Consider the following 14,478-nt stretch of genomic DNA (forward strand, 5'->3'; position numbering starts at 1 on the left):
ATTTTACTTTGTTGGATCAGCAGCTATGCTAATGATGTCTCTATTTTGTTTCTATGTTTTGCCACGGAACTAGGATTTACACAAGCTCCAGTCTGGATCCAGAACACCTGAGAAGAGATGATGCTGACCCTCAGAGGACCCCAGATGATCCTAACCTTGAATCAACAAACAGAACTAACAATTATTGCTACATGTGTGACTGCATCATATAATTACTATTAATTAATAATATTGATAGTTCATCATCTAGCTGACTACGTCTTGTATTATTATTATTATTTTTATTTTTCTAAAATCCTGTCAAACGTGCACAAACTACTAGCTACTACTAAATATTGTAGAAACATAATTTTCTGTAAAGTTGCTTTGTAACGATTTGTATTGTAAAAAGCGCTATACAAATAAACTTGAATTGAAATAAAACAACAAATTGACAAAAATGTTTTTAGATTTCTAAAGAAAATGTCATATTCATCCAAGCATCAATAACTAGGGTATTCTGGCTGACAATATGATTTTCCTGATATTTGCTGTTGCTCAGATGGTCACAAACATACTAGTAAATAGTTATTCTATTACCTTATCTTCTACTACACAGTTCTTTTTCTTCTTTAGATGTTCAGATATGAAATAGGTGCAGAAGGTGGAACCTCTCAAAGGTGCTGGTCTCCAAATCTCCCCTCCATTATTTATTCTCAGATAGAAATGGGTCAGTCTCACAATGAAAGCTGAGCAGTACAGCTGCCTGAATATTTCAAGATATGGATGTCTCAGTCCTAGCCTCCACAAACATGAGCACAGTGTTCCCTCACTTAACTGTATCTGACTTATGGGCTCTACTCAATCATTCTTGAAAATAGCAGAAGCATTTACCTGCCCCACGGGCTCAGTTCTTCCTCATTTATCACAACATAAAAGCGTCATATTTCACAATCAACCATTCTGTTGTAATACTGTAGGGTTTCATAATGCTGTCAGACAGATAACTGCCCAAACGAGATCAGACAGATGCCAAAAAACACACCAGACTGGGATGGGAACAGATAAAATGTAATGCTTTTCCCATGCACATTATAACACTGAAGAATGAAACGGCAGGGATTATTTGATTATTACCCTGAAACATTAGGCCCAGAAAACAGGCCTAAGTATCAACATCACATCTTGATCTTAATAGAATGTAATGACCTGCAAGATTTCAATCTGGTAAGGTCAAACTGAACTCAACATTATTTTTCGCTTTGTTACTTTTGAAAAATCCAGCATATCATGATTTTAACCATTTACTACAATTAACAGTTTATGCCATGTATGACAAGTGTTTTGCTCAGAACACCTAAATTCACTAATTCTTTTTTTCCCCAAAAGTTTTTCAATGATTATCAATGTTCAGTTATTAATCAAACACTGGTGTTTTTCATTAGATTGCTAATAAAACAGAAATACAATAAAAGGCACCAAGGTTCAATGAATAATTCAATAATTACTAATGATAAGAGTCACAGAAACAGTTTCTCCATTAAGTAATGTTGTTCATTAAAGCCTAATGCTGCGTTCACATCATATCAGAACTGCTGTAATTATAAGATGACAACTCTGAGATTCCACTCACAGCGGTTCACTCCTTTGGACTCCAAATTATTAGCTTCTATGACAACAGCAAAATATTTAATCATCACATGAATTCATTAACTCTATGCTATATGCTCTTGTAAAATAATAAAACATAAAGAAATCTCTCCTGGTAAGAGGGTATAATAAAATTACATGACACCTAACTTTAACTTTTGAGGACTCTGTCATTTTTGTAAATTTTACATGATAGCGGCAATCCACCTGTCACTCTATTGACCACGCCCTTAATTATGCAGAACTTTAAAAAAATTCACCCCCCTCACAGTTGTCATGAAGGGAAAAATTAGCGATATATACTGAAAACATTTTTTGCACCAGGCTGCAAACATGTTTTTTTTTTTTTTTTTTGCTGTAAGGTTGGGCATTTTAACATGGGAAGTCTATGGGACTGACTCCCTTTTGCAGCCAGACTCCAGCGGCCGGTCGATGAATTACAGTTTTAGTCACTTCCTTGTTGGCTTCACGGGAGAAGGCGGGAGGTTGACTAATTACAGATTAGTCCAGACTGTAATTCCTGCTTTGTTCCAAAAAACATAAGCCCTATAGAGTAAAAACACACTCAATATAAAGAGTTATAGAGTTCCATATAAAAAGTTACATCTTTGTATTTGTTCATAACTAATAACATTTTCATTTTTTTTTTTTTTTAATAAGGAGCTGTTTTTGTTTTATACAGTATGCTGTTAAGAAAACACAATAGAAGATGGGTAAAGAATAGCTCCATCATTGTTCAATGTAAAAAAAAAACATACTTTGTTAGTTTTAATAAATAAAACATTTTTTTAAAAATCAAGGAAATTTATCTGCCAACTTTTTCTTTTTGCTGTATCTAAAACGTACCAAACCGTACTGAACCGAACCGTGACACCAGTGTATTGTATCGAACCGAACCGTGAATTTTGTGAACCGTTACACCCCTAATATATATATATATAATTTAATAAAAAGCACAAAATAAATTTGATATAACATTTATATGAGAATGTGGCCATGTACAGTAATATTTCAAACTGAGGATGCGACACGTTGTAATGCATCATGATATTGAATTAAATCGAATGGTTAACATGAATCGTAATCGAACAAACTATTTTTTTCCTTTTTTATTTTTGATTCAATACTCTTTACGCAACTGGTGCGATGAATAAGTAAAATATGACAAAAGTATTCGTTGGTGACTAGAGGAAGCCATGTTCAAATGTATTTGACTGATGTCACAAGGCATTTTTTGGAACTTGGTCAAATAAATATTCATTTTGTACTAAGCAAGACGTTTTAACGGTACAAAGACCTCTTGTAAGTCAAAAGATCAAGAACATTTTTATTTGTGATGTAATGACCTCTTTAAAGCAAATCAGTTCACTTAGTGGCCATCTTGCAGCAATTTTCTCCAATTCATATCAAGATATTTATTTCACAGTTCTTCCAAGAATGCAACAATAACCGACTAACACTAGTATAAGTAAAAACAGATTTTAGAATTTGTCAGAATGTACATGGAAGACAAGAAATTAGTGCATAAAGCTAAAAACTTCAAGTGACAGTAACCCTGTGCAGACCCTGAGCTGTACGTTCAAAGTGAAAAGCAAGCACATGTGCAACTGTTCCCTCACTGTTTGTTTGCCCTTGTCAGATGACCCACATTTATCACCCCAAGTGATTGAGTGCTCTTTTATTTTTGGCTCTGTGTTTATAAACTTTGGGATCCCAGAGGTGAAGCATTCCCAGTGCGCACAGAGACTATTATCTTCCGCTCCCAGCAGTGAGATCAAAACTGAAAATCTATAATAGGGTGCTTTACTGAGACGATACATCAAGCGATCATCCTCCTCTTCATTCATCAAGGGTTATTTTGTAGTTCAGTGACTCAGACAAGGCTACAATAACAAGCTTGCATTAAAACATGGGCCAATGCCAGCCTTCAACCCTGGCATGCGTCATTTATGACACCAACATCTTCTCTTAGATTAGTTTCCTTGAACGTCATGGGCTAGATTAATAGTCAGCGCTTCCAAAAAAACTAGTCTAAATAAGAAGGTTGTGTTTTTGAGCAATCTAGATTGTAAAAACATTGACTAAATCAGTTCATTTCAAACTTCATTAGCAAAGATTATATCTTTTTTTGGGAATAAAGCATAAAACCAGGTAGCTGGTTGAAGCTGGTTCGAGGTGGTTCAGGAGTTTGATCAACTGGGTTACCATTCAATAAGGCTGATATAGACCTAGTTATTGGAATGAGTCAAGATGGCCAATTAGTCATGCAACAACTGTCTATTAATTTAGTCCATATCCATACACATTGAAATGGGGTGTCTTACCCTGCATTTTGTGCTTTTTTTGTCCAACAAACCCCAAGAATTGTCTTCTCTAAACAACACATAACAAATAGGCTACATCAGATCAAGATCATGTGAACACAGAACAAGTTCATACAAGCTTCTACAAGCTTCCCAAAGACAGATTACTCGTTTAGGCAACCCACCGACTAGTCAATTTCAAAACTATGCACTTTTGTGCATCCCTACTTGGTAGACAAAGGGTGTCCAATCCTGTTCCTGCAGAGTGTAGCTCCAACGAGCAGGTTTAGACACACCTTTGGTAGACAATCTTGGTTGACCTGGTCGGACCTTGGCTCCAAAATTGGTTTCAAAATTGACTGACCGGCTACAATAACTTAACCTGGTATGACCAGGTTTCTCTAGCAGTGTAAGTTAGAGAATCAAGATGTGTTGATCAAAGAAGCGCAGTTTGAACATTTCAGACAAGTACTGACTTGGTAGAAAAAACAGCTGAATAACAAGGAAGAGTTCTCAGACAGCCTGAAGGAAGAATATCTTGGAAAGCAAAGACAATCTGATTAAAGTTACAGGAGTATGTTCTGTAAAGGTCAATCGTCCAAAATAAGGACAGGATTTCTCTAATGTTCTGATGTCACTCTGCCTAACATTTCCAGATGGTCGGAAACATTTTCCAGTGTAACTAAAAAGCATACCATTATCTCCAAGAATGAATATGGTTAAAGCAGAATTAAAACAGTGAGAAATTTTGCCTCTATGTAGTGTGAAAAAAGGATTTGAATGAAAAAAAAGACATCAGCTATGTCAGAATAAAACTAAATCAAAAATATGAAGAGACATCTGTCTTCTCAGAAGCCTTGTGGCACACCATTTGTGCCTGAATAAATAAAAGGATATGACAAGCATGCTGTGGAGTACTTATTTCTATTGACACGATCAGAGACTGAGAGCCTGAGGTTATCTATGAATTCTATCTGTTGTCACTCAAGGTTCTGCTCCTCAAAAAAACAAAAAAAAACATGCTAATTACATTAAGAAAATTAAGTTTTATCCATTAAATTTCATACCAAGAACATTTTATGTGAGAAAAAAAAGCATTTAGCCAACAATAAAACATAAGACATGGAAAAATATGTTTGCTTTTCATTTAGAAAAGGTCTTTTCACCATTCACATGCTTCTTTTCTCTACCTTTAGTTGGAAAACACAGTTATGAAGTGTCGCCCATAGACAGTAGTTATGAATAAGCTTTGAATCACAGATGGTGAGGTCATGACATGCCCAAACTTCTATTCTTCAGCAAACACACCCACACAGGAAAACACTTCATAAACAATGTACTGCATTGTCTTGGATTGACACTCCAGACACACACGTCTATCTCATAGTTTTGCTGAAAATAAAATAATTTTAACATTATTGTACAAAATAATAAGCTGGCACAAAATGTTCTGCGCCATAAAATAATGTATTTTTCTTTTGCAGCTTAACGGATAAATCAGGCTTCACTAGTTCGCTGAGGCAATCATGAAAAATCTGAAAGGAAGGTAATTGTAAAATAAAGATTATTTTAGGAAGTACAGTGACACCGTAAGATAAAAAGTTGCAAATGTGAGATCGGAGTCTGAATTATAATATATACAATTGCAATTCTAACAAATTGTTACATAATAAGATAAAAACTCACCATTGTGAGACAAAGTCACAAATTTGAGATTTGAAGATGGGAAACACTGCAAAATCTAATTAGTTCCACACGTCAATGGAAAGCTTATTTATTCAGATGATGTATAAATCTCAATTTAGAAAAATTTACACTGAAGACTGGATTTGTGGCCCAGGGTCACATACACACACATATACAGTGCCCTCCATAAGTATTGGAACAGTAAAGACAAAATTGCTTTATCTGCTGTGGAGTAAAGACATTTGCAAATATGATTAAAAGATGAATGGGAGACAAAACTACAGAATGTCACATTTCATTATTAGGTCTTTCAACACATACATGTTTTACCAAATAAAAAAGGACAGCACTTTTAGAGTTCATCCCACTATTTGATGTAAGCATAAGTATTGGAACAGCTGAATTTAAGGCAGATGTAAAAGATTAATAGCTAATATTTAGTTGCAGATCCCTTGCATGCAATCAGAGCAACCTGCAACCCATAGACATCAGCAGACTCTTGGTCTTATGCTTTAAAAAAATGTTTTTTCCCAGCCTTTAATGCAGTCAATTACAAATGTTGTTTTGGGGAGTTTCTGTCTTTAGTCTCCTCTTCAGCTGGTGAAATTAATGTTCAGTCGGATTTAAATCTGGAGATTGATGTGGGGCCACCTCCACCAAGCTTTACAGATGAGATTGTATGCTTTGCAGTTCAGTGCAGTTTTGCTTTCCAATCACTTAGATAAAGTTTAATCTTTGTCTCATTGGTCCATCAACTCTCACATAATTTGTGAAGAATCTTGCCTTTCTATTTTTGGTGCTGATCAGAGGTTTGCATCTTGCTTTGTAGCTTCTGTAATTCTGTGTTAAATTCTCGTGCTGACTGTAGATTGACAGAGCATCACCCCAGAGTTCTGGAGGTTGTTGGTGATTTTACAGACATGTATTTTAAGGGTTCATTTTCACAGCTTCTATCATGATAACGATTCATCAATCATCAGTCATCAACTACTGTTGTTTTTCTCAGCCAATAAGGTCGCTGGTTGCTGATGTCGCAGGTAGTTTCCAAACTCTTGATTTCTCAAAGAAAGACCTTTGTTTTTCCTATAGTTATAATTGACAATAACTTTTCTTTTAGCATCCAAATTGCATGCTTTTCTTTCAGAGTCGGCTTCCTGTCTCCATCCTGGTTTGTCTGTGTCATCGCCGAATGCAAGACTTAGAATGCAGAATCAATGGATATAACTGATAAGATGCATTCCCTGCTTTTCTTATCTGAAGAATTAATGCAACAGGACACAGCTGAACACTTAGAAAGACCTGTGAAGCAACTGTTCCAATACCTGTGCTCACATCAGATAGGGAGATGAAACTCTTAAAGTGCAGATCTTCTTAGCTGGTAAAACATCTTTGTGTTGAATCACCCAATAATAAAATGGTGACATTCTGTAGTTTTGTCTCATATTTTATTTATCTTTTAATCATATTTACAGATTTTTTGACTCCACAGCAAACAGAACAATTGTGTATTTACTGTTCCAATACTTATGGAGGGCACTGTATATGTAAGTCACAATTGTGAACTGGAACGTTGCAATTCTGAGAAATAAGTCATACTGTGAGAAAAATTGTTGCAATTATAAGAAATTAAGTCTTAAAATGTGAGATATTAAGTTGCAGTTAAAAATAGTCATGAATGATGGGATTTGGTGATTCAAAAACACAGCATCATGTATGAACATACCATTTTCTTTGCACTGAACTGTTGCTGAATTATTGCTACATCTACCATCATTGTGGTACCAAGATTTTGTGCAGCGCTGTACATACCGCTACAATGTGGCAAAGCCCTGCAAGGTTGCAGCCCTCAATGCCTGATGAGTTCACACATTGCCATCAAGCTACTAACATGCAAATGTCTCATTTTATCACCAGCCACATGAGGCAATGCTTGATGCTACAGGACAGGGTGAGCTGCCAGGTTTTGAGTGTGTACCGTCTGTGAACAATGAATAACAAATTATACCTGTCACTTACACAGGTACTGCAGTTTAAATTCACATCAGACAAGATTGAAGCAAGCTTGCTTAATAACCATCATACACAAAATGAACAGGTACTCGTCAGTTACCAATATTACGTTTAGATATTTTAGGTATTATAAAAAAAATGCAAATGTGTGCTCTTGAACTATAATTGTTGCTCACTACTGAAAGTAAAAACTGCGGATGTTGATTCAAATTCAGTAACCACACTGACAGATTAAGTGAATTCTAGGGCTGGTCCGAAAACCATTTTTTGAGCTTCGAAGCTTCGGTAGTAATCAAAACCGAATATTCGAAGCTTCGGAGGGAGGGGCTAAACATATTCTTCTCTCTAAAAAAAGGCAGGAACCTCTGTGTGTCTGTTTGCACTTTTATTATGATGAGAACCGTTCATCCAATTGGCTGCGGACACAAGGGAGTAAGTACCAGCGTTGGGGAGTAACTAGTTACATGTAACGGCGTTACGTAATTTATTTACAAAATTATTGTAACTGTAATTAGTTACAGTTACTACGAAAAAATGAGTAATTAAATTACAGTTAATTATGAAATTTTTAACGATTACAAAGGGGATTACATTTGAATGTTTACACAGATCCACATACAGTTTTAACTGATTTATTTCCCAAATTGCACTGATTATTCTGAGACATACCGCCCTAATAATTTCCGGGATGCGGAAATACAGTCTGGTTCGTAGAATCCAGTCATAAAAACGGAATGCATATAAGCGGACGGAATATGCCACATTTTGGATGACTAAATCAAAAGGTCAGTACACTTGAATCAAAACATGACATGGACTAGTGTCTGTGAATATTAAGCCCCAAAAATGCAATATATGACTTGCACATTCTGCGTGTCTGTGGAAATCAGGCACGGGCTGGACACCGGGAGAACCGGGACAATTCCCGGTGACCTCGCAGCCGATTTTGCCCCACTATTTAATATCATTATTGTATAATTGCCTGCCGAATGTACTAAAGCGATCATTTGCGAATCCGCATATTCATCTTGATAACAGTGAACAGTGACTGACCCAAACTTGACTTGTATGAGTCTTTTGGTGTGATTCGTTTATTTTTATTCTTTAATGAATCCCAAAGTGGTCTTGGCATGCTCACTTTGGAAAATCATTTTGTGCATAAGCAACTTTTATACACGATGCTACTGGGACTTATCCTGCAAAATATCTGACTCAATCAGATGTGAAACCAGCTGAGGTCACCTTCTGTCATGAGCCAGCCAGTCTCCTGCTGCATTACAGTGCTTTGCGTTAACTGCTTTCTCATCCACAGCTGGTGGGAAGCAACAATGTAGCTTTTGATATTAGGGCTGCTTCGATCACAATCGGCCAATCGTTAATGTGCATCTCGTCAGTGAGAAGATGCACAAATAAACGCTGAAAATTAAGTGGATTTGCGCATCTTCTCAGTTAACAACGTCTCTGTGTAGTAACAGCTGCTCTATGTGAAATCACGCACCTGAGGGAATTTACTGCTGATTAGAGAACCGGCTTTACTGACGAGATGCGCATAACGATCGGCCGATCGTGATCGGAGCAGCCCTATTTGATATCACAGATAGGAATAACTAACAGAGAAAGCATGGTATGTGATTAAGAGGCTACATTTAGGAAATACTCAATTTCAGAAAAAAAAAAATCTTTACCATCTTGTGTGATAATATGTGAATTGGAATCGGGAGGTATTCAGTACAACTGCTATGGAATCTTTAAGAAATAAATATATGATTGGAAAAGCTAATTGTCATTCATTATTTATTAATTGGTAAGACAAAAACAAAATCATTTCTGTTGTCATATCTCAAAATTAAATTGCAAAATGGTCCTTGCATCTCAAAACTCACCTACTTCCAAATGCTTGCCATAACTTAACAGCTTTAAGTGCTCTGTAATGCCTTTAGTGCATTGGATGTATGTGTGTGGGGGCTGAGAAGGTCAAACAAGGCCATATTATGGTTAAAAATATACTATACTTTTCTGTGAAGCTCACCTATAGGTTAGAACACATTATCAAAGCTAGTAAATGTTTTCACTGATTTCCCGTAAAATTTCAAGACATAACTGCGGTCCCAAGTCAGTTGGATTAAATAAGAGTTATTAAATACAGCCAGGTCAAGCCAGGTCAGCGTTCTTTTGTTATTGAAGCATTATTTGCAGCGCGATTAATTGTATTTGAAACGTTATCATGACTTCTGCTTGGTTTGAGTTATAATTAATTGTTTTGAGCATAATTAAGCATACATCTTTTTTTTCCTCATATGAAGTTTCTGTTAAACATTGGTAACAAGCCTGACGTTCCCAGTTGTTAAGAGTGATTAGTGCTTTTTAACACTTTGCACACAATTTGTCTTCTTTTGTCTTGAAAAGGATTAATAGTCCAGATTCTTTTAGTCTAATAGTCTTTTCACTAGCCTGACACATGTTTATAATTATATTCTTGAGATATCTTTTGTACTTGCTGCTGGGTCACCACAACCTTTGGTTGAACTGAAGCATCTGCTATAAACAGCGGAAACAAAGGATATTAGGGAAAAAAAAAGTTTGTTTTCTGCTTACCATTCAAGCCACCAATTTGATTCAAAGGTTTCTGATGTACGAATACTAAAAGTTATACTTCAGATTGTCTGTTCTGGTAAGGAAAGACAAGAGGACTAATTTGGAAGTGTCATTTTGACAGTTATGAGTAATGCAATTACTTAATCTCTATTATACTGAGCCTGCATAACCCTGTCATTTACAGTGCACAGGTCACTAATGTTGCTGTTTAAGTATATAAATGATACAAGTGCAGATAATTGTTCTACAGTCAATGTTAAAATGCAAAACATGGAGGACAAAGAGCTGGATGTTAGTGATTCAAATGCACAGTCAAGCACATAGTCAATTCCAAAGATAACACTCATCAGATAAGGACTCTCCTCTACTGTAAACAGACCGCTGTTATCCCATTTACAAACCCTTCTGTGTATGAGCCTACAAATGTTTTAAGATTATTATAATACCAAAAGACATATTTGGCCAAAGCATGAAACAGACAAAAGACAGAAAATGTCAAAGAGTCTGATTTCTACAATGTGGAAAATAAGGATGGATTTTCACAAAATTTTAACAAAAATAAATCAAAAGTATGCAATGTTTAGTAGAGAAATAGGTAGGTTTTCATATGATCACATTTTAAAGGGGTCATATGATGCAATTTAAAATTTTCCTTTCTCTTTGGAGTGTTACAAGCTCTTGGTGCATAATGAAGATCTGTAAAGTAGCAAAGAGATATTCTTTTTCAAAGTTAAGCCCCGCCCCCTAAAACAGCTCATTCAAACATGCCCCACATATCTACATCACTATGTGTAAATATTTGCGTAATGCTGCCCAAATGTTCATGCAAAGAAAGAAGGTGTGGTTTCAGTAACCACAGTTAGTGTTGAAGCAGTCATGACAGAGAGATGCTGTGTGTTTCTAGGCGAAAGCACTTTATTTGGCTTTCCAAAAGTAGATGCATTTTTAGTCTTTAAGGTTACTTAAAACAGAACAGCAACACATTTTATGGACGACCATTTTGTGAACCTAGGAGAAGAGGTAATTCTGATTTTGCAATGATAATCTGGCACTTCTGAATCAGCTTCTGTAAGTATGTTTTGTTATTAGTTTAAGTATTTGCTATTGACTGTTCAAATGCGGAGTTTTGTGTGTGTGTGTGTGTGTGTGCCTGCACGCCAGGGTCACACTTTGGAGTGAGCTGTCTTAACCATCCGTGGCTTTCGGGCTTGAACTGATGGTAAAACTAAGGACATTATAAACTGTCTTTACATTTATTTTGAAAGATGAAGCTAGCGATTATGGAAAGGGGCGTTACATTTCTGACAAGTGCTTGCGGTGTTCGTCCAATCACAATGCACTGTGTCAGTTGCCCAATCAGAGCAGACTGTGCTTGTCGGAAAGAGAGACTTTGTAGAAAACAATGCGTTTGAGAAAGACAGGGCATAAAGGACCTACAATAATGTACAGTATTTGAAAAATAATGTGTTTTTTGAACATTAAAACTGGTCAACAAATTTTGTTACACCAAAAACACAAAATAATGATCTTTAAAAAAAGCATCATATGACCCCTTTAAATGGTTGATAATTTTTTTTTATAATTAATTTGATTACCACCATTTTTTCAAATAAATGTATATAAAATCATAAAACAATTAAAAAAGAAAGAATTTTGGGAACGGACGAAATAAAATTCAATATAATTAACCCTAATATTTTTGTTTACATAAAAAAAAATTACACTGATTAAAGTTGTATCAATTCACTCTATAACATGCTTTCTGATGATTGACATTAATGAAACCATCAATACCATATTCTAGAAAAATTCAAACAGAAAATCTGAACCATTGTAACCCATATAAATAATGATTTGGAGCCAGGTTACTAAATGAATTCTGGGTTTTGAGTAAATACCATGCAGAAGCAGTGCAGTATAACATGCCATGTAAACATGGCAGTAAGCAACATTTGGTGTGTCAAACCTTAGCAGCCACTAGTTACACTCTTAAAAAGAAAAGTGCTTCACGTTGCCATAGAAAAACCTTTTTGTCTAAATAGTTCCATAAATAACATCTGAAAAACATTTCTTCTTCACAAAAGGTTCTTTGTGGCAATAGAAGGTTCTTCAGATTATAAAAAGGTAAGAAAGAGATGGTTCTTTAAAGAACCTTGGACTGAACGTTTCTTTATGGAACCAAAATTGGTTCTTCTATGACATCGCTGTGAAGAACCTTTTAAGCACCTTTATTTTTAAGAGTGTAACAATGAGAGTAAAGAGTTTTTCTTTGGACACTGTCTATAACTGTTACGATGAAACTTTTTTCCAAACAGCCCAAGCTACCCTGAACCACTGTGCGTAAACGTTCGGCAACTCATCTTAGATTCCAAGTTTCTCATCGCTCGGTCATTCATGTGCTTTGAACTTACGATATTTAGGGTTATGTTGTAGGATAAAATGCGAATGGTTAACCACAGGTCTTATCTTAATAAAACTGTAAATCGAAAAAATCCACAGGAAATTCCCAAGAGAACCCACAGCTTGAAAATTCTCCTCCAGGTTGTAGAAATACACATTTCTATAAGGCTGAATCCGCAGTCATAACTAATCCATTAGTCGTAACTAATAAACTAAACTCTTTTTACAACTAAAATGGGGAGGATTTAAAGTTGAATAACCTCATATCAGGAACAGGATTGGTATATTTAATATGACGGGGCAGAAAAGATAAAGAAAATGAGAATTGTGATACGAAGAAACAAAGCTATTTCCCCCCTTTTAACATACTGTATACCGTCATTGCAATAGAAAATACTATATATTTTTTTAAATCAACATTTTGACTATGATTAATCGGTTTGTTTTAAAAACCATATGCTCATGGTTGTATATCACCTACCTAGTTTAACAACCTAGTGAAGGGTTAGCAAATTCTACACAATCCCCCAAAAATCATGGAAAATCCCTGTAACTCAGAGCTACTTACTTCCATGGACAAGACCTTAACAAGTAAAGCTACTGTCGAACTATTCTAGACACGTACACAGCACCAGCTCCTGAACTGGAGCACATCCACTCCATTTCATATCAATATTTGCATCTTCTGACTGCACGGGCCAAGAGTCCCATGATCCCCAAAACCGAGTGTGCTGCCTACTTAGGCAGTTTTTTAAGCATTACAGACTCGAGATTATTAGACATTATGATATCCAAAAACGCTGTCTGGGTAGGCAGCACACTAGGTTTTGAAAGCCAGTCCATTTGAACGCGATAGTAGCCTACGGACACGTAATAATAATAAACAGCCATCTTAGACATCAATCGGGCAAACTATACAGGAGCTGCTCATCCCGGAAGAAAGTGAGTTTTGTAGATATAGCTAAATGTAGATCATAAAGCATTGGCAAATAAAATAAAACCGAGATTATTATATTAAATTGAGCTGCTGACATTGTCGCTCGGCTTTGAAACGATGAACGCTGCACAAATCCTACTGCATTACAGAAAGTCAATGTAGTGTCGAATACAGCGGATATTGTGGTTAAGAAAACATTTTCGTTTAAGAGCAGTACATTCATCCCAGCCGTCTGTAATGACACGAGCGTATTACCTTCTGTCTTCATGTAGTTTTGCAGGCAGATATAAGAATCAGCTGGTCCGCCGGACGCGCTGGGAAGACGCCATATCTCGAGTGTTTCCTAGTGCTGTGCTGTGCTGTACAGCGAGTCTGTATGTCTGTATACGTGTGTGTCTCTGAAGCGAAGGCGCAGCACTAGCGTCCTCTGTTGGGTGCAACACAAATTGTAATTGTGCTCTTGAAATCAGTCTTTGAGACGGGAGCTCTTGAGGTAACATTACCTTACTTGAAGGTGTCAACCTGAAGTTTATTCTGTTTTTGTATTTTTATTAACCGTCCTTTAAAATATTGATAATTTTATACCGATTTTGCTTTATCTGAACTTTTGCATTCATCAAGGACATGTTTGTTGCTAGTTACATTTTGTTGGTTGGATATTACAAAAGACCAGCAAAATGAAATGTGAAAATACAAAAACAATATTTTCAAGAAAAAATATTTTAAGATATTTCACCATAAATTGCCAGTTTTAGCACAATTTTGCCTTTGTGATAATATATATATATATATATATTCAGTGTGCACTGAATTTATTTAAAACACAAGTTTCACAATTTGAGTTGAATTACTGAAATAAATAAAATTTTCCATGACATTTTAATTTATTGAGATGCACCTGTACAGTATACTAGGATG

At 35.8% G+C, this 14,478-nt stretch overlaps 1 protein-coding gene across 2 annotated transcripts in view; it reads right to left on the minus strand.

The window, feature by feature from the left end:
• Positions 1-13,935, minus strand: part of LOC132111683 (probable E3 ubiquitin-protein ligase RNF144A-A) — a 37,537-nt gene extending 23,602 nt beyond the window's left edge. The window contains exon 1 of one of the 2 annotated variants that reach the window (XM_059519221.1): positions 13,816-13,935. The gene's annotated coding sequence lies outside the window, so the exon portion shown is untranslated. Of the gene's footprint in view, positions 1-579; positions 819-13,815 lie in introns of those variants that run through there. The other variant, XM_059519220.1, reaches the window with a different exon arrangement.
• Positions 13,936-14,478: the final 543 nt, after the last annotated feature.

The sequence above is a fragment of the Carassius carassius genome, chromosome 31, assembly GCF_963082965.1.
Source record: "Carassius carassius chromosome 31, fCarCar2.1, whole genome shotgun sequence".
Lineage (NCBI taxonomy): Eukaryota > Metazoa > Chordata > Actinopteri > Cypriniformes > Cyprinidae > Carassius > Carassius carassius.